Source organism: Leptodactylus fuscus, chromosome 9, assembly GCF_031893055.1.
Source record: "Leptodactylus fuscus isolate aLepFus1 chromosome 9, aLepFus1.hap2, whole genome shotgun sequence".
Taxonomy (NCBI): Eukaryota; Metazoa; Chordata; class Amphibia; order Anura; family Leptodactylidae; genus Leptodactylus; species Leptodactylus fuscus.
The window spans coordinates 73093215-73117388 of record NC_134273.1 but is presented as its reverse complement, the minus strand read 5'-3'; the positions used below and the strand labels follow the sequence as shown (position 1 = coordinate 73117388).

Below are 24174 nucleotides of genomic sequence, written 5' to 3'. Positions count from 1 at the left end.
TGGAGGGTCACCAAGTCCACTATGACACCCCAGGAAATGATGCCAACACCTCTGGAATGACACTGGGACAGCAGGGGAAGCATGTCTGGGGGCATCTAACACACCAAAGACCCTCTATTACCCCAACATCACAGCCTAACAACTACACACTTTCCACATTCAAAAAAACCTCTATCAAAGTGGGAAAATACCTGGAAACCTTCTTTACTCCCCAAATGGATGGACACAAACCCCAATTTAAGCTCAACAAACAGTAACAACCACCCCTTTAAATCACGTTCCCCATGACAACCACAAATGGAATAGGCAATGGGAATTCCAAAAGCCCTCACCCTTAACTGTCATTTTGAGTGTGTGTGTGTGTGTGTGAGATGTGGTAAGACCTTCCAAAATTCACTTTTCTAGCCCTTAACATGAGCCCTTCCAAACAAAGTTACAGGACCTTAAGCTGAGCTACCAGCAGAGATTGAGGCCCTTGGCATGAGTAGAGCCTTGCACCAGCAGTGTTTTTGGCACTTAGGGTGAGTTGAGCCTTGTACCAGCGTGTGTCCCTTAACATCAGGCGGGCCCTAAGTTCTGCGCTTTGCACAAAAGTTCCACATTAACTAGGCTGAATGGTACAAAGATTAGTAGGCCCGAGAACCAGGAACAGGTCTTGCAATGGCTGTCGGATAACGCTTAAAGCACATTGTCCACCAGCCAGTCAGCCTCTACCTCCTCTTACCCAACAGTCTTGTCCTCCTTCCACCCAAAATTCCCAATCTTCCCAGAACAATAACCCCAACTGTCCCTGCTCCCCAGAGCTGTTCTCCCTTCCTTTGACTGTACCGCAACCTGCCCCTCCATTTCGCGATTCCACGGACCTAACAGACGAGTATCTGTGTCCAGATGCTCAAACACTAGAGTCTCCTCCATCTCCGGTCGATTTGGTGGCGGATGACCAGCAACCCACCCTCATCGACGACGATGAGACGCAGTTGCTGTCAGGGCAGCCAGTTGACATGCGCATTGTGCAGGAGGAGGAGGCGAGACAGGAGTTGGAAGAGGAGGTGGTGGACGACGAGGACACCGACCCCACCTGGACAAGGCGGATGTCAAGCTGGGAAAGTAGTGTGGATGTTGAGGCAGGTGCAGCACCAAAAAGGGTAGCTAGAGGCAGAGACATGTCCAGAGGCAGAGGTCAGCTGCTTTGCCGAAGCCAGGCCAGACCCGGAATGTCCGAAGATGTTCCTTTTTGTACCCAGCCCAGAAAAACTCCCCCATCGAGGGCATGTTTCTTGAAGGTGTAGAGTTTTTTCAAGGAATGCGCCGAGGACAGATATAGTGTCGTCTACACAATTTGCCTCTCGAAATCGAGTAGGGGCCCTGAGAAGAGCAACCTGTCCACCACTTCAATGCACCGTCATTTGGAATCCAAGCAATGGAATCAGTGGCAGGCAGCAACGGCAGGACAAACGTCGCCCGCCGTTCATGCCACTGCCTCTGCTCACAGTGCTGGCGATGCACTCTAGAGGACGAGCCAGGACATCACTTCATCTGCCTCCGCCACTTTGTTGACTTCTCCCTCATCCTCCCCTGTTTCTGTCTTATCTCCTTCTCCTGCACCATCAAAGGCACCATCAGGTGCTTCTTTACAACAACCCACCATCTCTCAGACATTGGAGCGCCGGCAGAAATACACCGCTAACCACCCACCCACGCAAGCCTAGAACGCCAACATCGCTAAACTGCTGGCACCTCACTATGCCGTCCCTAGCCGTGTGGCGTCCCCGCCTTGCACCAGCACGTGTCACTCAACATCAGGTGGGCCCTTAGTTCCGCGCTTTGCTGCAAGGTCCACTTGACCACCGACACTTGGACAAGCGCCTGTGGTCAGGGATGCTGCAGTGCTTATCTTTAATGACAGGCAGGGTGAATGTGGTGGAGTCTGTTCCCCGGGTGCAAACTGGGGTGGCCTATCTCCTCTCCCAGGCCAAAATTCATGGCAGGAGTAGACTGAAACCCTACGACGCTGCAAATTCCACCACAGCTACTAGCGGCAAACGCTAAAACACTGGTGTGGGGAGACGTCAGCAGGCGGTGCTGAAGCTCATCAGCTTGGGGGACAGACAGCACAGTGCCTCCGAGGTCAGGGATGCCATCCTGGCTGAGATGGCATTTTTTTTTCCCTGCTACACCTGGGGCCTGGCATTTTTACGCCTGTGATAATGGCTGGAACCTGGTAGCGGCTCTGGAGCTTGCCAGCCTCCAACACGTTCCATGTTTGGCCCACGTCTAACCTAGTGGTGCAAAGTTTTTTTAAAACATACCCAAATGTACCGAAGCTACTGTTGAAAATGCGGCGCTTGTGCGCCCACTTTTGCAAGTGCACAGGAGTCGCTGCTAGCCTAAAAACACTCTAGCAAGGCCTACATCTGTCCAAACACAGGCTGTTGTCCGTCATTCACACACGCTGAAACCCTACAATACCATATCTTGAGCAGGGTGTGTGAGCTGCACAGACCTTTGATGGAGTTCCATCTACAAAACCCAAGGGTTCCTCAAAGTCAGCTCCCAAAGTTTCTGCACCATGAGTTTCCAGGGGTGGCAGAGTTATGGCTAGGGGCAGAGGTATGGATAGGGATGATGTCTAGGGGCAAAAGCAGTGTGGAGGCAAGCTAAGCAGGAAAAACTGGGGGTACAAGCTAAGGCATGGACTGGGGTGATGTCTAGGGGCAAAAGCAGTGTGGATGTGGAGGCAAGCTAAGCAGGAAAAACTGGGGGTACAAGCTAAGGCATGGACTGGGGTGATGTCTAGGGGCAAAAGCAGTGTGGATGTGGAGGCAAGCTAAGCAGGAAAAACTGGGGGTACAAGCTAAGGCATGGACTGGGGTGATGTCTAGGGGCAAAAGCAGTGTGGATGTGGAGGCAAGCAAAGCAGGGAAAATGGTGGCTAGAGGCAAAGGGATGTCCATAGGCAGCAAGGGCAAAGATGCAAAACTCTCCCCTGTTTCAAGAATTTTCCTGACTTGTCTCCCCACAAAACATTCCTGGGAGGAGGGCTGAAACACCACCCTCCTCCTCCTCCGCTGTTAGATTGGCCCCAGCTACGAGCTGAAAATGCTGCAACACTGGTGTGGGGAGACGTCAGCAGGCTGGGCTGAAGCTCATCAGCTTGGGAGACGGACAGCACACTGCCTCTGAGGTCAGGGATGCCATCCTGGATGAGATGGCAATTTGTTTATCCCCGCTGCCCCTGGGGCCAGGCTTTTTTGTCTTGTTGGAGGGCTCTGGAGCTTGCCAGCCTCCAACACGTTCCATGCCTGGCCCACGTGTTCAATGTAGTGGTGCAATGATTTTTAAAAACATACCCCAAATTAGCTGAGCTAAGGGTGAAAGTGCGGCACTTGGACACCCACTTTCCCAGGTCTACAGTACCTGGAGCTAGCCGCAATACACTCCAGCAAGGCCTACATCTGCCTGAAGCACCTACTGTTGTGCGAGGTCACCACACGCTCTAACCCTAGATACCGTATGTTCAGCAGGGTGTGTGAGCAGCAGAGACCTTTGATGGAGTACCAGCTACAAAACCCAAGGGTTCCTCAGAGTCAGCTCCCTCACTTTCTGCACCATGAGTTTCCATGGGTGGCAGACTTATGGCTAGAGGCACAGGCATGGATAGGGGTGATGTGTAGGGGCAAAAGCAGTGTGGATGTGGAGGCAAGCTAAGCAGCAAAAACTGGGGGTACAAGCAGCCGGTGGCATCATCACTGACAAGCACAGCTGTCTGTCAGCTGACAGGCTGACTTTCACCAAAATGAACAGACAATGGATAGACTCATCATATACATGTCAGTTACATGACAAATTTAGTGCAATTTGCAAGTCCAAGATGGTTTGGAGATCTGCGGAGAGGAATCTCACCACCTCTTGCGGGTGCCATCATTTGGAAGGCAAGCCCTGGGCTCAGTGGGTGAGAGCAAGCGCAGGATAATCGTCGTTTGGCCTGGCGGCCACTGCCTCTCCCACTGTTGACAGGGCTGGCGCTGCAGTCCAGACCAGCAGCCAGGACACCTCCACATCTGCCTCTGACACTTTGGGGAGTTCACCCTTATCCTCACCTTTTCCTGCCATTTCTCCTTTTGCCCGCGCCATCATGCGCCTCTTCCCAGCAACTCCCCATCTCCCAAGCCTTTCATTTCATGCTAAAGTACAGCGCAACCCACCCACATGCCCAAGGCTTCAACGGCCTCATCTCAAGAAATCTGGCCCAGGAGATGTTGGAATCCCGGCTGGGGGACACTCTGCCCTTTTTGGGCAGAGTGTCTACTGCGCCACCGCACTGTGCCGTCCACACCAGCACTTTCCCCCAAACATGAGGCGGTCCCTAAATTCAGCGCTTAGCCCTAAAGTTCCATGTGACCAGTTACGAATGGACAAGTGCATGCGGACAGGGACGCTACCTTTCAATTTGGGCACAGTGGTTGAATGTAGTTGAGGCGTGGACCGGGTCGCAAAATGTGGTGGCCTGACTTGTCTCCCCACACAACATTCCTGGGAGGAGGGCTGAAACACCACCCTCCTCCGCTGTTAAATTGACCCCAGCTACGAGCTGGAAACGCTGCAACACTGGTGTGGGGAGACGTCAGCGGGCCGTGCTGAAGCTCATCAGCTTGGGGGCCAGACAGCACACTGCCTACAAAGTGAGTCATGCCATCCTCGATGAGACGGCAATGTGGTTTTTGCCACTGCACCTGGGCCCAGGCATGTTGTCATGTGTGATAATGGCCGTAACCTGGGATTGGCTCTGTAGCTTGGAAGCCTGCAACATATTCCATGCCTGGGCCACGTTTTTAACTCATTGCTGCTAATCTTTTGAAAAAGGTACCCCAATGTTCCTGAGCTACTGGTGAAAGTGTGGCGCTTGTGCGGATAGTTTTTAAAGTCTATAGTTGCCGCTGCTAGCCTCTATGCACTCCTACAACGCCTGTACCTGCTGGAACAACGGCTGTTGTGCGACGTCTCCACACTGCTGGCACTAAACATATCATGTGTTGAGCAGAGTGTATGAGCAGCACAGACCTTTGATGTAGTTCCAACTCCAAAACCCTCGGGTTCGTCAAAGTCAACTCCCTCAGTTGCTCAACCATGAGTGGCCATGGGTGGCAGACTTATGTGAAATCCCATCCCATCCATTGCACTGGACACGAAACATTAGCATGCGCTCAGCACAACTTCGGATATGGCAGCTGCGTTAAGCAGGGTGCAGGGTACAACACAGACCAGGCCCGAGCACCAGGAACAGGTGTTAGAAATACTGCAGCATCCGCCATTTCCTTCCAATTTTGGGGTTTTGGACCCGCCACCGACTTGTCTGGACCTAAGTGGGGATCATGAGACACAGTTGCCATCAGGGCAAGCTGTGGTCATGTGCGGTTTGCAGTAAGGGGCCAGTGCGCAATTGGAAGAGGAGTTGGTGGATGACGAGGCCACCGACCCCACATGGACAGGGGTGATGTCTAGGGGCTAAAGCAGTGTAGATGTAGAGGGAAGCTAAATCAACAAAAAACCTGGGTAGAAGCAAAGGCATAAACTGGGGTGATGTTTAGGGGCTAAAGCAGTGTAGATGTGGAGGGAAGCTAATTCAACAATAAAAACAGGGTAGAAGCAAAGGCATAAACTGGGGTGATGTTTAGGGGCTAAAGCAGTGTAGATGTGGAGGGAAGCTAATTCAACAAAAAAAACAGGGTAGAAACAAAGGCATAAACTGGGGTGATGTTTAGGGGTGAAAGCAGTGTAGATGTGGAGGGAAGCTAAGCAGCAAAAACAGTGGGTAGAAGCAAAGGCATGCAAAACTCTACCCTGTTGGAAGACTTATTCCTAGGTCTGGAACACGTTAATGGCCCCCCTGGACAAATTACTGCCACTCAGGGGCCTAGTGTCACCAGGAGGGACAAGTATAGGCGCATGTTGTGGGAATACCTGGCCGACACCAGCTCTGTCCTCTCTGATCCCTCTGTGCTCTACAGCCTACACTTATTTTCTCATCTTTTTTTCTGCACTGCACATCTCTTGCCTGCTTCCTTTGGGATCTTACAAGTGGTGGTCCACTTCCAAAGATGGTAATTTCACTAGACAGTGTAACGGGAGTAGCTGAGGGATCGCTGTCTTAACCACTTTTTGGCACAAAATTAACTTCCAAAGCCAAATATGGTGCAAGTATATGATGCAAGGACACCTACACACCTATCTCTGACACATTGGGGAGTTCACCCTCATGCGCCCTTTTGGCCTGCACCATCATGCGCCTCTTCCCAGCCACTCCACATTTCCCAAGCTTTTCATTGCAGGCAGAAGTACAACACAACCCACCCCCATGCCCAAGCCTTTAACAGCCTCATCGATAAACTGCTGGCCCTGGAGATGTTGGTGTTTGTTTATGCTTCTGGAGACCCAGGCCTTCCGTCAGCAGATGGCAGCTGGGGCACCTCCCTATGTTGGGCCTAGCCGTTACTACTTCTCTTGGTGTGCTGTCCCTGCCTTGCGCCTGCATGTGTCCCATAACATCAGTCAGGCCCAGAGCTCTGCGCTTTGCTGCAAGGTCCACTTGACCACCGACACATGGACAAGCGCCTGTGGTCAGGGATGCTGCAGTGCTTATCTTTAATGACAGGCAGGGTGAATATGGTGGAGTCTGGTCCCCGGGTGCAAACTGGGGTGGCCTATCTCCTCTCCCAGGCCAAAATTCATGGCAGGAGTAGACTGAAACCCTACGATGCTGCAACCCCCACCTAAGCTACTAGCGGAAAATACTGTAACACTGGCATGGGGAGATGTCAGCAGGCCGTGCTGAAACTGATCAGCTTGGGGGACAGACAGCACAGTGCCTCCGAGGTCAGGGATGCCATCCTGGCTGAGATGGCATTTTTTTTTTCCCTGCTACACCTGGGGCCTGGCATTTTTGCGCCTGTGATAATGGCTGGAACCTGGTAGCAGATCTGGAGCTTGCCAGACTCAAACATGGTCCACGCATGGCCCACGTTTTCCAACTTGTTGGTGCCATGTTTCTTTGAAACCTACACCATTGTGCCTGATATACAGGTCAAAGTGGGGCCATTTTCGTAAGTGAGAACTAGCCTCTGCTAGGCAGAAAACATTCAGAGCACACTCCTCTCATCTTCGCACCGTTGGCTGGCGGAGGAAGACGAGGGGTTTGGAGTGGCATCTGATGTCCCTGTCCCACACGAGGCTAGAGGGTGCACTTCAGTGCATCCCATTGCTTCACCACAAATGGTGTGAAGGGGAGTGGAAAATGGAGGAAATGGAGAGTGACCCTTAAAGTTGGGGCCAGCAAAGGCATGCCAAGTAACACACTGGCACACATGGCTGACTTCATCTTGGGTTACTTTTCAACACATATTTCACATCATGAAGAACAAATAATACTGGATTTTTACAAGCCTCGAACCCCGGTCTAGGTCTAATGTCTGTTCCTTTCTTATATTAGGGGAGAGGGAAAAAAAATTACTTCAGTGATACGTTTAGCGTACATAGACTGACTATTAATGTGTATCCCACTTAGTGTTGTTAGGGTTACACACCGTCACAACCTGGCTAAAGCTTCTATAGCTGTTAATAAAGTCAACATAACTTTACGGTATCCAAAAAGACAGCTGGTACCGACAGAGAGCAAGACAAATGTCAACCAAAGCTGTGAGCTCTGAACACCCACAGTGACTTTGGCGTCATCATCATTATAAGGGAGCGGGTGGTAATAAATAACTTGGCAGTGCCTAAAACCCAAAAAGCTTATACAACTATATTTACATTAAGATACACAAATGACACTTTTCAGTAGCATGTCATGAGACAAGCTGATAAGCTCTTCCTTTGTGCAGTGCTATTTGAAAGTTAAACGCTGCCTTTATTTTAATTCTGGAGAAGGTGCAGACATTAGATTTAGAACATGTTGTCTTCATTGTCCAAATCCTCTATATAGGTAACGTGTTTTTCGGGCCGAGCTGTCTGGGAACGAGCTGGTGCAGCACTGACAACCTGGGTGAATATGGCAAGAGCCAGAGATATAGGGTGAATGAATCCCCAAATTATTTGTGGAATTCCCAGTGAGACAATGGCACTATCTACCAGTAGCAAAAATTGTGGGTGCACGTAACCCCAATATATTCTTTGAATTCCCAGTGAGACAATGGCACTGTATAGCAGTAGTAAAAATTGTGGGTGCACGTAACCCCAATATATTCTTTGAATTCCCAGTCAGACAATGGCACTATATACCAGTAGCAAAAATTGTGGGTGCACGTAACCCCAATATATTCTTTGAATTCCCAGTCAGACAATGGCACTATATACCAGTAGCAAAAATTGTGGGTGCACGTAACCCCCATATATTCTTTGAATTCCCAGTCAGACAATGCCACTATATACCAGTAGCAAAAATTGTGGGTGCACATAACCCCAATATATTCTTTGAATTCCCAGTGAGACAATGGCACTGTATAGCAGTAGCAAAAATTGTGGGTGCACGTAACCCCCATATGTTCTTTGAATTCCCAGTCAGACAATGGCACTATATAATAGTAGCAAAAATTGTGGGTGCACGTAACCCCAATATATTCTTTGAATTACCAGTCAGAAACTGGCACTATATAGCAGTAGCAAAAATTGTGGGTGCACATAACCCCAATATATTCTTTGAATTCCCAGTGAGACAATGGCACTGTATAGCAGTAGCAAAAATTGTGGGTGCACGTAACACCCATATATTCTTTGAATTCCCAGTCAGACAATGGCACTATATACCAGTAGCAAAAATTGTGGGTGCACGTAACCCCAATATATTCTTTGAATTCCCAGTCAGACAATGGCACTATATACCAGTAGCAAAAATTGTGGGTGCACGTAACCCCCATATATTCTTTGAATTCCCAGTCAGACAATGGCACTATATACCAGTAGCAAAAATTGTGGGTGCACATAACCCCAATATATTCTTTGAATTCCCAGTGAGACAATGGCACTGTATAGCAGTAGCAAAAATTGTGGGTGCACGTAACCCCCATATATTCTTTGAATTCCCAGTCAGACAATGGCACTATATACCAGTAGCAAAAATTGTGGGTGCACGTAACCCCAATATATTCTTTGAATTACCAGTCAGAAACTGGCACTATATAGCAGTAGCAAAAATTGTGGGTGCACATAACCCCAATATATACTTTGAATTCCCAGTGAGACAATGGCATTGTATAGCAGTAGCAAAAATTGTGGGTGAACGTAACCCCCATATATTCTTTGAATTCCCAGTCAGACAATGGCACTATATACCAGTAGCAAAAATTGTGGGTGCACATAACCCCAATATATTCTTTGAATTCCCAGTGAGACAATGGCACTGTATAGCAGTAGCAAAAATTGTGGGTGCACGTAACCCCCATATATTCTTTGAATTCCCAGTCAGACAATGGCACTATATACCAGTAGCAAAAATTGTGGGTGCACGTAACCCCAATATATTCTTTGAATTACCAGTCAGAAACTGGCACTATATAGCAGTAGCAAAAATTGTGGGTGCACATAACCCCAATATATTCTTTGAATTCCCAGTCAGACAATGGCACTGTATAGCAGTAGCAAAAATTGTGGGTGCACGTAACCCCCATATATTCTTTGAATTCCCAGTCAGACAATGGCACTATATACCAGTAGCAAAAATTGTGGGTGCACATAACCCCAATATATTCTTTGAATTCCCAGTGAGACAATGGCACTGTATAGCAGTAGCAAAAATTGTGGGTGCACGTAACCCCCATATATTCTTTGAATTCCCAGTCAGACAATGGCACTATATACCAGTAGCAAAAATTGTGGGTGCACGTAACCCCAATATATTCTTTGAATTCCCAGTGAGACAATGGCACTGTATAGCAGTAGCAAAAATTGTGGGTGCACGTAACCCCCATATATTCTTTGAATTCCCAGTCAGACAATGGCACTATATACCAGTAGCAAAAATTGTGGGTGCACATAACCCCAATATATTCTTTGAATTCCCAGTGAGACAATGGCACTGTATAGCAGTAGCAAAAATTGTGGGTGCACGTAACCCCCATATATTCTTTGAATTCCCAGTCAGACAATGGCACTATATACCAGTAGCAAAAATTGTGGGTGCACGTAACCCCCATATATTCTTTGAATTCCCAGTCAGACAATGGCACTATATACCAGTAGCAAAAATTGTGGGTGCACATAACCCCAATATATTTTTTGAATTCCCAGTGAGACAATGGCACTGTATAGCAGTAGCAAAAATTGTGGGTGCACGTAACCCCCATATATTCTTTGAATTCCCAGTCAGACAATGGCACTATATACCAGTAGCAAAAATTGTGGGTGCACGTAACCCCAATATGTTCTTTGAATTACCAGTCAGAAACTGGCACTATATAGCAGTAGCAAAAATTGTGGGTGCACATAATCCCAATATATTCTTTGAATTCCCAGTCAGACAATGGCACTATATACCAGTAGCAAGAAATGATTGTATTTGTAACCCCAATATATTCTTTGAATTCCCAGTCAGACAATGGCACTATATACCAGTAGCAAAAATTGTGGGTGCACGTAACCCCAATATATTCTTTGAATTACCAGTCAGAAACTGGCACTATATAGCAGTAGCAAAAATTGTGGGTGCACGTAACCCCAATATATTCTTTGAATTCCCAGTGAGACAATGGCACTATATACCAGTAGCAAAAATTGTGGGTGCACATAACCCCAATATACTCTTTGAATTCCCAGTCAGACAATGGCACTATATACCAGTAGCAAAAATTGTGGGTGCACGTAACCCCAATATATTCTTTGAATTCCCAGTCAGACAATGGCACTATATAGCAGTAGCAAAAATTGTGGGTGCACGTAACCCCCATATATTCTTTGAATTCTCAGTCAGACAATGGCACTATATACCAGTAGCAAAAATTGTGGGTGCACGTAACCCCAATATATTCTTTGAATTCCCAGTCAGACAATGGCACTATATACCAGTAGCAAGAAATGAGGGTATTTGTAACCCCAATATATTCTTTGAATTCCCAGTGAGACAATGGCACTATATACCAGTAGCAAAAATTGTGGGTGCACATAACCCCAATATATTCTTTGAATTCCCAGTGAGACAATGGCACTGTATACCAGTAGCAAAAATTGTGGGTGCACATAACCCCAATATATTCTTTGAATTCCCAGTCAGAAACTGGCACTATATAGCAGTAGCAAAAATTGTGGGTGCACATAACCCCAATATATTCTTTGAATTCCCAGTCAGACAATGGCACTGTATACCAGTAGCAAAAATTGTGGGTGCACGTAACCCCAATATATTCTTTGAATTCCCAGTCAGACAATGGCACTGTATAGCAGTAGCAAAAATTGTGGGTGCACATAACCCCCATATATTCTTTGAATTCCCAGTCAGACAATGGCACTATATACCAGTAGCAAAAATTGTGGGTGTATATAGCCCCAATTCTATTGCTAGGGGACTTGCAGGGTATTTCTGAGGTGAAGGTGGGGGGGGGCACACCATTGGAACGGGGATTTGGGGTGTATATATGGGGTATACGGGAATACACTGTCAGTGTGTTCCATTCAGGATCCTGGGAAAGCTGGGTTGCGGCGATTGAGCCCGTCAGTGCCACGTTACACTGACAAGCTTCTCCCTGGAATTGAAGTTATATGTAAGCCCAATATATTCTTTGAATTCCCAGTGAGACAATGGCACTATATGGCAGTAGCAAAAATAGTGGGTGTATATAGCCCCAATTCTATTGCTAGGGGACTTGCAGTGTATTTCTGGGGTGAAGGTGGGGGGGCACACCGTTGGAACGGGTATTGGGGGTATATATCGGGTATACGGGAATACACTGTCAGTGTATTCCATTCAGGATCCTTGGAAAGCTGGGTTGCGGCGATTGAGCCCGTCAGTGCCACGTTACACTGACAAGCTTCTCCCTGGAATTTAGCTCTTATAAGAACTGTTGGTTGTCTTCTCCTTCCTATCCTAGCCTGTCCCTGCCTACCCAGAATCTAAGCCCTAGCTAACTGGACGGAAACCTCCGTCCCCGGTGAATTGCAAGCTCAGAATGACGCGAAGCTGGGCGGCGCTGTTCTTTTAAATTAGAGGTCACATGTTTTCGGCAGCCAATGGGTTTTGCCTACTTTTTTCAACGTCACCGGTGTCGTAGTTCCTGTCCCACCTACCCTGCGCTGTTATTGGAGCAAAAAAGGCGCCAGGGAAGGTGGGAGGGGAATCGAGTAATGGCGCACTTTACCACGCGGTGTTCGATTCGATTCGAACATGCCGAACAGCCTAATATCCGATCGAACATGAGTTCGATAGAACACTGTTCGCTCATCTCTATTAACCAGTTTGAACCAGTACTTGTTTACCCCTTTTAAAGCTAATGACCTCTGTACACAGTTTCAGCCCGTACACAGTTCTTATATTTTGTTTTAACCCATCACAACCCCATAGATTATAATGGGGTGCTTGCATTTTCCACACGGTGTCCGTACAAGTCATGTGGAGTACTTTTCTTTCCACATGTTCCAAGCGGACACCACGCAGAAAACACATGGACCCCATTATAGTTTAAGCTCACTGCTTGTCAATACATTTGGTATTCCGTTCAGGGGGTCCCAAAGTGAACTCCCCGAATGGAATACTGAACGCAGATGTGAACCAGCCTAAGAAGAGATAAAGCTTAGCTGCAAAGTTGGTTATTGATTTTGCAAATTTGTTTTTGCCCAAAGCAGTACAGTTAGGTTTTTACCACCTTTCATGGCAAAGCCTGAATCCAGTCTAATTTATTTCCAATTTTCCAAATCTATTCATAGAAGGAGATATAAGAGTTGGTTATAATATTTAAATTTAGGGTCAAGTTTCATCATTTTTTGTTGCAATTTGAAAAACATCAAGGAAAAGTAAGATATTAAAATCTGTTACATGTAAGAAGCTCCAATAGCTTTGCACAGATCTGAATTTAGCTGGGGAGCATGATACAATACTCCCATCATATGTTCATATGGGACTGACATACTATTTGTCCATTTTGAATATGCTGTCTAGTCTAGGACTAGTTAATATTTGTGGCACCGCTAATACATATTATTTCTTTACAATAGCAGGAAAGATGCAAAAATGTGTCATATTATATGTTTGGATCTGATATTAAAGTGGAATTAGAAAACATGACTGTTTTATTCTTCTCAGGAAGTGACATCACAGCTGTTGGTCACATGGCTATGGTGCAGCTCAGTCCCATTCATTTGATTGGTACTAAACTGTAGAATTGCCATGTGACCAAAGGACGTGATGTCATTTCCTGAAAAGAAGAATGCAGCCATGTTTGTAATTTTAGAGCTTAAAGGGGTTGTTCCATCACAAGGACCCTATCTATACTGCTTGTTAATGTGGATGTAAGACTTTTCCTAAATACACTGCTTCAGCAAAACTGCTTTGTTTGTCCACTATCTTACTTTATTCAATTCATTGTTGACACAGCCCTTAACTTATCTGCTCAAAAGTCAAGTGATGTATCTGCCTGCTCTCAGGGGGGAGGGAGGAGGGGCTAAGTGCATGGGAGCGAGCCTGTGTCTGTAGCTATTCCTGTGTCTGCACCACACGACCTAGCTTCCTGCTCTCAGATAGGGGAGAGGAGCTGCTTTCATTTCTGAACTCGTCTTCTGTTCTCCCAGTTACCAGGCTAGCTAATTCAATTGTGTTCATTATGGCAGAGACAGGCAGTCTCTGGATGTAACACAGAATGGAGTTGCTCCTGCCTGTACTTCATAGTCCAATATTGTGCATATAGTGTTGTTTGAGGACCTTTGATGACATCACAGGCCCTTAAGCCGCCCCATAGGATCATGCTATGTGGTGGGCTGAGCTAAACGACAGGTTTCATATGAAACCCCGCCCACCAAATGACGCAAGAAACTAGGAAGAAAGAAGATTTTACAGCAGTGAAGACTGGTGAGTATGCGACGTGGGAATACCCCTTTAAGATTGACTTAGAATACATTGACTTAGGAAGGAAAAAAATTATTATAGTCACTAGTTGCTATAATGCAAAACCCATACTGTAGCAAAAATACAAAGAGCATGCCATTGTGTATACGCCTGACACTGATCCTATAGATACATATAAAGGGTCCATATGTTAGGCACTCCACTTGCTACCATATGCTACCTCCATGAGACACCATATTCTTTCCTGAAGCATTGTACTATTAGATACTTATCAAATCCAACCAAATCAGAATTCCAAATAGCAGTGACAGCCATATTGAGAAGATGTATATTTTTCATACACAAAAAACAACCCCCGTGTAATGTGTTTTTGCGGAATCATGAGGCATTATACATTATTACTGACTCCTGGCTTCCTTATTGACGTTTTATTGTCTCTGCAGTATTTTGACCGAGTCCGGTATGTCTTAAATGGCTGCATTGTAATTAAGTGGATTTCTCTAGAACTGACTGTGGCTCATTACACAGTGATTTCTTGCTTACGGTGAATGTCAATAATCAGTCCAGATTTGACAGACTCCTCTTTTTCTATTTCAATAACATATTAAATTGCCCCAATCTCAAATAAAGACGTATTTATTAGAGATGAGCGAACACTAAAATGTTCGAGGTTCGAAATTCGATTCGAACAGCCGCTCACTGTTCGAGTGTTCGAATGGGTTTCGAACCCCATTATAGTCTATGGGGAACATAAACTCGTTAAGGGGGAAACCCAAATTCGTGTCTGGAGGGTCACCAAGTCCACTATGACACCCCAGGAAATGATACCAACACCCTGGAATGACACTGGGACAGCAGGGGAAGCATGTCTGGGGGCATAAAAGTCACTTTATTTCATGGAAATCCCTGTCAGTTTGCGATTTTCGCAAGCTAACTTTTCCCCATAGAAATGCATTGGCCAGTGCTGATTGGCCAGAGTACGGAACTCGACCAATCAGCGCTGGCTCTGCTGGAGGAGGCGGAGTCTAAGATCGCTCCACACCAGTCTCCATTCAGGTCCGACCTTAGACTCCGCCTCCTCCGGCAGAGCCAGCGCTGATTGGCCGAAGGCTGGCCAATGCATTCCTATGCGAATGCAGACTTAGCAGTGCTGAGTCAGTTTTGCTCAACTACACATCTGATGCACACTCGGCACTGCTACATCAGATGTAGCAATCTGATGTAGCAGAGCCGAGGGTGCACTAGAACCCCTGTGCAAACTCAGTTCACGCTAATAGAATGCATTGGCCAGCGCTGATTGGCCAATGCATTCTATTAGCCCGATGAAGTAGAGCTGAAGGTGTGTGCTAAGCACACACATTCAGCACTGCTTCATCACGCCAATACAATGCATTAGCCAGTGCTGATTGGCCAGAGTACGGAATTCGGCCAATCAGCGCTGGCTCTGCTGGAGGAGGCGGAGTCTAAGATCGCTCCACACCAGTCTACATTCAGGTCCGACCTTAGACTCCGCCTCCTCCAGCAGAGCCAGCGCTGATTGGCCGAATTCCGTACTCTGGCCAATCAGCACTGGCTAATGCATTGTATTGGTGTGATGAAGCAGTGCTGAATGTGTGTGCTTAGCACACACATTCAGCTCTACTTCATCGGGCTAATAGAATGCATTGGCCAATCAGCGCTGGCCAATGCATTCTATTAGCGTGAACTGAGTTTGCACAGGGGTTCTAGTGCACCCTCGGCTCTGCTACATCAGATTGCTACATCTGATGTAGCAGTGCCGAGTGTGCATCAGATGTGTAGTTGAGCAAAACTGACTCAGCACTGCTAAGTCTGCATTCGCATAGGAATGCATTGGCCAGCCTTCGGCCAATCAGCGCTGGCTCTGCCGGAGGAGGCGGAGTCTAAGGTCGGACCTGAATGGAGACTGGTGTGGAGCGATCTTAGACTCCGCCTCCTCCAGCAGAGCCAGCGCTGATTGGTCGAGTTCCGTACTCTGGCCAATCAGCGCTGGCCAATGCATTCTATTAGCCCGATGAAGTAGAGCTGAATGTGTGTGCTTAGCACACACATTCAGCTCTACTTCATCAGGCTAATAGAATACATTGGCCAATCAGCGCTGGCCAATGCATTCTATTAGCTTGATGAAGCAGAGTGTGCACAAGGGTTCAAGCGCACCCTCGGCTCTGATGTAGCAGAGCTGAGGGTGCACAAGGGTTCAAGTGCACCCTCGGCTCTCCTACATCAGAGCCGAGGGTGCGCTTGAACCCTTGTGCAGCCTCGGCTCTGCTACATCAGAGCCGAGGGTGCGCTTGAACCCTTGTGCACACTCTGCTTCATCAAGCTAATAGAATGCATTGGCCAGCACTGATTGGCCAGAGTACGGAATTCGGCCAATCAGCGCTGGCCAATGCATCCCTATGGGAAAAAGTTTATCTCACAAAAATCACAATTACACACCCGATAGAGCCCCAAAAAGTTATTTTTAATAACATTCCCCCCTAAATAAAGGTTATCCCTAGCTATCCCTGCCTGTACAGCTATCCCTGTCTCATAGTCACAAAGTTCACATTCTCATATGACCCGGATTTGAAATCCACTATTCGTCTAAAAAGGAGGTCACCTGATTTCGGCAGCCAATGACTTTTTCCAATTTTTTTCAATGCCCCCGGTGTCGTAGTTCCTGTCCCACCTCCCCTGCGCTGTTATTGGTGCAAAAAAGGCGCCAGGGAAGGTGGGAGGGGAATCGAATTTTGGCGCACTTTACCACGTGGTGTTCGATTCGATTCGAACATGGCGAACACCCTGATATCCGATCGAACATGTGTTCGATAGAACACTGTTCGCTCATCTCTAGTATTTATCATTAGTTCTGGAACAATATGTCACCTAAAATGTTCTTATAGGTAAAAATATTGCCGAGAACAAATAAGAACCAGTATACATGAAAGTCCAGATCGAGGGCTTCAGAACTTAAAATATATATTTTACCTTCCCTCTCCAGTCTTTTGGGAAGGTAACCCCTTATATTTCCATCAAACTCTGGTAACCCATCCAATTTAGAGCTAAATGTAAGCCTCTAGCTCCTTCCTCAGTGCTGAAAATGCCAATATCTCCTCTCTCATCTATGTCTACCACCCAACCCAATGATGCTCCATAGTCCAAACCTCACACGCTCACCTCTGCAAATTTTCTCATATTGCACAAATCCTTTACAATGCAATACTCCAGCTACCGAGGTTACATATATAGTAGTTACACAGCTAATACAGTTTAAAAAAAAAAACAGTCCATCAAGTTCAACCAAGGGATGGGAAAGGGCATGGCTGCAGAAAATAAGTGAAGGAGTTGCTCTAGCAGGTAACAACATATTAAAAAAAAACCCGGTAGTTACGCCCTTGGTCCACACTAGAGTAGGTACTTCCAGCCACCAATAGGGGCCTATGGAGTTTTCCATACTTTTTATACATTTAACTCCGTAATTAATCTGTATGTAGCAAACTGACAAGGTCCCTCTAGGGGCATTGGATATCCATCCTCTAGATTGATAGATTGAGAAAGAGTCCCACCCACTATATGAAAAAAAAAAAGTTACTTCCTGAGAAAAGATAAGATAATCCTTTAATAGTCCCACAGTGGGGAAATTTCAGTATGTTACAGCAGCATAGTAATACAGATACAGGATAATACACAGTAATATATTACGAAAGTAGACACACATAAACTGAGAAGAGAAGTATACTAGGAGTCCATAGCAGCTAAGGAAGAGAAGAAAGAAAGTAGGAAAACTTCAGAATCATTTAGTTTTCTGTGCGGAGTGATCTTTGCTTGGTCTGATTTAGATTATGTAGCCTGATCATGGTTGGAAGGAAGGACTTGCGATAGCTCCTTCTCACACTTGGGGTGAAGCAGATGCTCACTTACTGTCCTGCCAAGAGCCATCAAGGTCTCATACATGGGGTGGGATTTGTTCTCCTGCATGGAGGTCACCACAGACAGTATCCTTCTGTCACCCACCACCTGTAATGGGTCCAGGGGGCTTCCCAGGACAGAGCTGGCCCTTCTGATCAGCCTGTCAAGTCTATTTCTGTCCCTGGTTGATATACTGCTCCCCCAGCGGGCCACACCGAAAAATATGGCTAAAGCAACCACAGAGTTGAAAAAAGGCCCTAAGAAGTGGCCCCTGGACTCCAAAGGCCCTCTCTGAGCAGGTAGAGTCTGCCGTGACCCTGTCTGTGCAGTGCCTCCAGGTGATCAGCCCAGTCCAGTTTATTATTAAGGAGCACACCCAGGTACTAATAGGTCTTGACTAAGTCAATGCATGTCCCTTGGATCTCCACTGGGATCAAAGCACTTCTCCATTTACTAAAGTCCACCACCATCTCCTTGGTCTTCCCAGCATTAATCCTGAGGTGGTTCAGCTGGCACCATTCAACAAAATCCCAGTTTAAGAAAGGGGAACTCAGTATCATAATCCTCAATCGCCCCTTTAAGACTTATTTAGATGGTAAAAACTCTCAATGTCACACAAAATGTAAACATACACTATAATGTTTCTTAAAGAAGAATCTTTAGAACTTCTTTTCGCACAAAATGTTAAAAATCCAAATCCAAAAAGACACTAATAGGATTAGATTCCTATTATTCTGTGTCTACAAAACACTTTCACCTTGCACAAGTAATTTGTAGTTTCCCATAATCAATAAACTCAGCCATTCTGTACTTTTTACCAAAATTAAATATTGTACAAGGCGAGCCGAAGAATTTGCAGTGGGTAATATATGGCCAATATACCGAAGCCATTTGCTTAATTGTAATTCAACCTTAAATGTGATATAATGTGCTATGAAATTGCTACAGTTAAGGTCACTCTGGTGATTGCATGACCAATTTTAGCTTGATTCATATACCTCTCCTTGCTAAATCTCTCTTCCCCAGCTGCTGAAAAGTGCTATTTTATTTGTAGTATTCGAGTGTCTTATCCACAATCTACTGTCGTTCAGCTAAAGAATGAGCACTTAGAAAAGCTGTAAATATTTATCGCCGACATTAGTTCTACATCATGAATTCTTGCACTAATCATTAACTGCTACCGGATTAACTTACCTTCGATCCGTGAGCATGTAAACAGCAATCTGCTCTTAGCGGCTGCTCTTCAGAGTCTAAACTGCGTAAGACTTACAGGGTAACAAGTAATATAAATTATATGTATAGTGGGAACAAGTATGTTATGCATAATGACGATGGCACAAAGTATGACGTGGGATAGATCTAATAATAATGGCGCCATGAAGTTTCGTCTCAAGTCTCGGACATGTGATTTGGATATTCACAAGGAGCACAATGTCTACTTAAAAGGGTTGTCCAGTTTCAACAAAAAATGTTATTGTTTATATAAAGAAAAGTTATACAACTGTACTTTCTGTTTTCATTCCGCATAGTTTTCTAGATCTGTTTATTGGCATCGTTTGTTTACTTACAGTAGATTAAAATAAGTCCATGGTCATGTGATGGAGATACTATGGTCATGTGATGGACATTCTATGGTCATGTGATGGACATTCTATGGTCATATGATGGACATTCATGGTTACATAGTTACATAGTAGATGAGGTTGGATAAAGACATCAGTCCATCAAGTCCAACCTATAACCCTATAATCCCTACAGTGTTGATCCAGGGGAAGGCAAAAAACCCCATGAGGCTCATGCCAATTGCCCCATTTCAGGAAACAAATTCCTTCCCAACTCCAATCTGGCAGTCAGTATAAAAACCCTGGATCAACAGTCATGTGATGGACATTCTATGGTCAAGTGATGGACATTTTATGGTCATGTAATGGATACAATGGTGCACATCTCATTACTAGAGAGATATCCGATTACTGAGCTGTGACTAACAATCTGTGCACCTGTCACATGACCAGGAACTGATAGGGTCAGAATCCTTTTTTCCACCAAGCAACAACCAAGCATTGGACATTGATAAATCCTTGTTTGGTCAATAATGTACAGAAATTGCAAGGACCACTCTTACCCTAGATGCCTCATGTTGACTACTGTAAGTCCCAAACAATCGGTCTTCCTTTTACTAAATTCTCCCATCTACAATCTATTCAGAATATGACACCCACGTTCATCTATGAGTCTAAATGCTACAGCGATGCCACCGGTGTGTGCCGGTCACTGACTCCCTATTCATTGTAGAATACAATTTAAACATATGCCCTCATCCACAAAACTCTCCATAATGCTACAACTCCCTACATATTTTCTATCACCCAACCATTGCTCTCCATTCTGCCAATGGCCTACGACTAACGTCCTCTTCAGGTATGTGGTCCATGGACTGTACAACATGACCATAGACCGTATAGAACATGACCCTTGACTGACTTTTATCCACTGAGAGTAAGCAGAATGAATGAACGAAAGCAGAGATCTAGAAAACCTGGAATAAATGATACAGAAATTATATTGGAAACTTGTAAAACTTTTCATGATACAAACAATAGCATTGGCCTCTGAATATTGGTCTGAAAGTGGACAACCCTTTTAATATTATCTATTGTTATAATGTACCCAGACAATAATTGGTACATCCTAACACTGCTCATTTAGTTTACACAATAGCAAAGCTCTTAGTTGTGAAATTTACTTTGTCTCCAATAAACTTCAAGTACCTGAGCATCAACAAACAAGCTATAAAATAACTAGAGCAAGGAACACTACTAACATGAAACACAATCACTAGAAAAGAAAAATCATCTCCTTCTCTACTGCTGACATCAGACTCGGTCCCATCTGAAAACACAATGACACCAAGTGCAGCCAATTCTCCCTCCTATTACTGAATATTCCATAAACTGTATTTTAGTAGTCAAGGCTTTACCTCCATTGCCAGAAGTCCTCTGCAGGAGGTCAATGGAAGACATTCAAGATTCAATCACTTCCTATTAGCTCACAATACATGAGGCTTCCCGGAAAGTAAGTAATTTTCCTTTTTTTTCTTTAGGCCCAAAAAATTCTAAATCATAGGTAATTTTAGAATAAAATGTACAACTCATTTTTTTTATGATTGAGAAAGATGGCGAAAGAATTGTAAAATCTGGACAATTCCATTCACATAACCAAGTAGAGCGATAGTGCCGGCCATTATTACTGTTCATAAAGCTGCTTTCAGGCCTTGTAGAAAAGGGATCTGGTCCTAGTTGGTCTCACTCCCTTAATACGTGGCAATAAGTAGCACCGACATACAGAACTAGGTGTGGATAACTGATTCTGTTCTGGGTGGCAAAACCCCATCACCATAATTGGGGGGAGGGCAGCTTGATCTTTGGGGTCTTTACTGCCTTGTTTTCTCTTCCTCCTCCCTTATCATAGTATCAGGTGTAAATTAAGACTACCATGGACCCTGGGCTGTATAAGATTAAGGCCCCCTACTGGGTGCCAAAGTTTTCATGGCCTCTTAAATGGAAGGCTGGTCAGTTGAATGAGTATTCATTGGAATGTTCATTCTCAATCAATCCCCAATACTAGGTTGGGTTTATACTTTGTGCATGCAATATGTACAACATACACCTGGGATGTTTTCAATCCCAGGGATAAGATGGGTGTAGCTGAAGGCAATTTTAATTTTTAATGGCCACAGGTTGCTGCTCCCATGTTATGCACTTTGTAGGCTATTATTGGGTTTACTTGTCACTGCTAGGTTTTCATTTTTAAATGTTAAATCCATCTTATTGTATATTGGGTGTATGTGTAATGTTACAACTTAGGTCACATGTAATCTTGGGACATTAGAAATATAATGTAATAATCATGTAATATTTCTACAGTATATCAATAAAACATGAGTAATGGAATCACTCTTCTTTTTTTATAATGTTAATTTCAATGGAGAAGTAATAAATATTCAAAGTCTGCTCCCTTGTTTCATTATATATCCCTACAACTATATAAGTCTTAAGATCTGCAGATGCAAATCGTCAGATCCAGACAGATCATTTTGGATATTTTAAAAATAATAATTTAACTGTTCCAAAGGAGACTTGAACACAAGCTTCTAGATCACCTGTACAATATACTGCAATAATTTTGTTTTGCAAGATCACTCTGCACAGAGAGCTAAATGATCCTGAAGTCTTCCTTCCTTCTTTCTTTCTTTTCTTCCTTAGCTGCTATGGACTCCTAGTATATCTTCTCTTCTCAGCATATGTGTGTCTACTTCTGTAATATATTACTGTGTATTATCCTGTATCTGTATTACTATGCTGCTGTAACATGCTGAAATTTCCCCACTGTGGGACTATTAAAGGATTATCTTATCTTATCTTATAAATGCACAATGACTGTTCCAATGCTAAGTAGAGATGAGCGAACAGTAAAATGTTCTAGGTTTGATATTCGTTTCAAGTAGCCCCTCAATATTCGACTACTCGAATCGAATATCGAACCCTATTATAGTCTATGGGGGGAAAATGCTTGTTTCAGGGGTAGGCAACATTCAATCAAATTATACTTACCAAGTCCACGAGTGAGGGTCAGGCTTGATCCTCTGAGCAGTCTTCTCCTTTCAGCGTCCCTACGGCATCTTCCGGCTCTTCATTCACTCTGCCAGGCATCGGGCCTGGGTAGAGCCGACTGCGCATGCCCCCACTACAAGCGGACATGCGCAGTCGGCTCTGCCCAGGCCCGATGCCTGGCAGAGTGAATTCAGAGCTGGAAGATGCCGCGGGGAAGCTGCACGGAGAAGACTTCTAAAGGTAGGAGAAGAACCAGCGTTGATTGGCCGACTGTATAGCATTCGGCCAATCAATGCTGGTTCTGCATCATACTTTTACATTCGAACAGCGAGTGGTACTCAATCGAGTACGAGTATTTCGAATACCGTAGTATTCGATTGAATACCTACACGCTCATCTCTATTGCTAAGTAGCATACACTAGTGAGAAATTTGGGCGCCCAAGGGTCCCCCCATGATCCCCCAGACATGGCCGGCTTCCCAAAAAGTCCATATTATAATCCGCTACTGTGGAGTATATACTTGAAATTTCCTATATGCATTTCTGTATCTATGAAATTCAGCCCTGCTGTGATGTTGACTCCTCTTTATTAATATCATGCGTTTACCGCCCCATGAATCTGTCCTTAAAAATACTAATCTAGAGATATAACTCCTATCTGTAAAGCTGGTATCCAGTGCGCCCATCCCATGGTGATGGGATAAACAGAATATAGCTCACCTGTGATTCAATTAGTTTAAGCAATCCATTCCAGTAGGTAAAATACAAGCTTGGCTTCTAGCCAGGACAACCTCGTGGCGCGCACAACTATGACAGACTGCAGTTTTTAGTAGCACTAAGTACTATCTGTGTTTTATTCCGTTTTAATATATTTATTGGCAAAGCAAGCATACAGGACATAAGCAATCAAGGCGCAATAAAAAAAAAAAAAAAAAAAAAGCAAGGTGATTTGCTAAGAAGACATGCAGTGGCTTAGATATGTACTTCCCTGGGCATGCTTATTGCTGTAACAGAGGCTTCTACAAAAGAAGAAGTCATTAAACAGAGGAAAGCACAGGAGACTTGGATGGCGAGCCTTTCCTTCCTTCATTTCTCTTTATGTGTGAGAGTCTTATATTCCCTACTCAGTGCTAGAAGAAATCTAATATAGATTATTGAAAATAGTTCTACAAACTGTTTCTAAACACAAGAACTAAATTAAAAACAAACAATTTACAGTTATTGGCCGGGGCGATCCGTCATTTTAAACTACCCTTCGAGTGTGTCTTTTTCGGTTAATAAATGTTTCTTATAAGAAAGTCATTTTTGGGTCAGGGAATTCCATTTGGGACTCGGAGCTGTATGTTTTTTAGTAGAGACAAAATAAAGCTATTGGCTTTTGGATCTTGCTGCAGCGATTTCCCACGGGTCTTGCAGTAGTTTGCTACAAATACAGTATGGTAGGCTTTTTAATAAACTCAAAAAATAAAATATAGACTTTCGAACACAATGCCCACATTTTATCCAACGACAAAGCTTGTAATTATTTTCTCCTTATTGAAGATCTTACAGCAGATACATGTCGTCGCGCCGTGATGTTACCGCGTAGCAGATTTTTTTCCCTTTCTTTTTTAG

The 24174-nt window shown here is 44.9% G+C and overlaps 1 protein-coding gene across 1 annotated transcript in view; it reads right to left on the bottom strand.

The window, feature by feature from the left end:
• The window catches only part of DPYD (dihydropyrimidine dehydrogenase), a 655808-nt gene that overhangs the window by 71214 nt on the left and 560420 nt on the right, over window positions 1-24174 (bottom strand). The window lies entirely within an intron of this gene.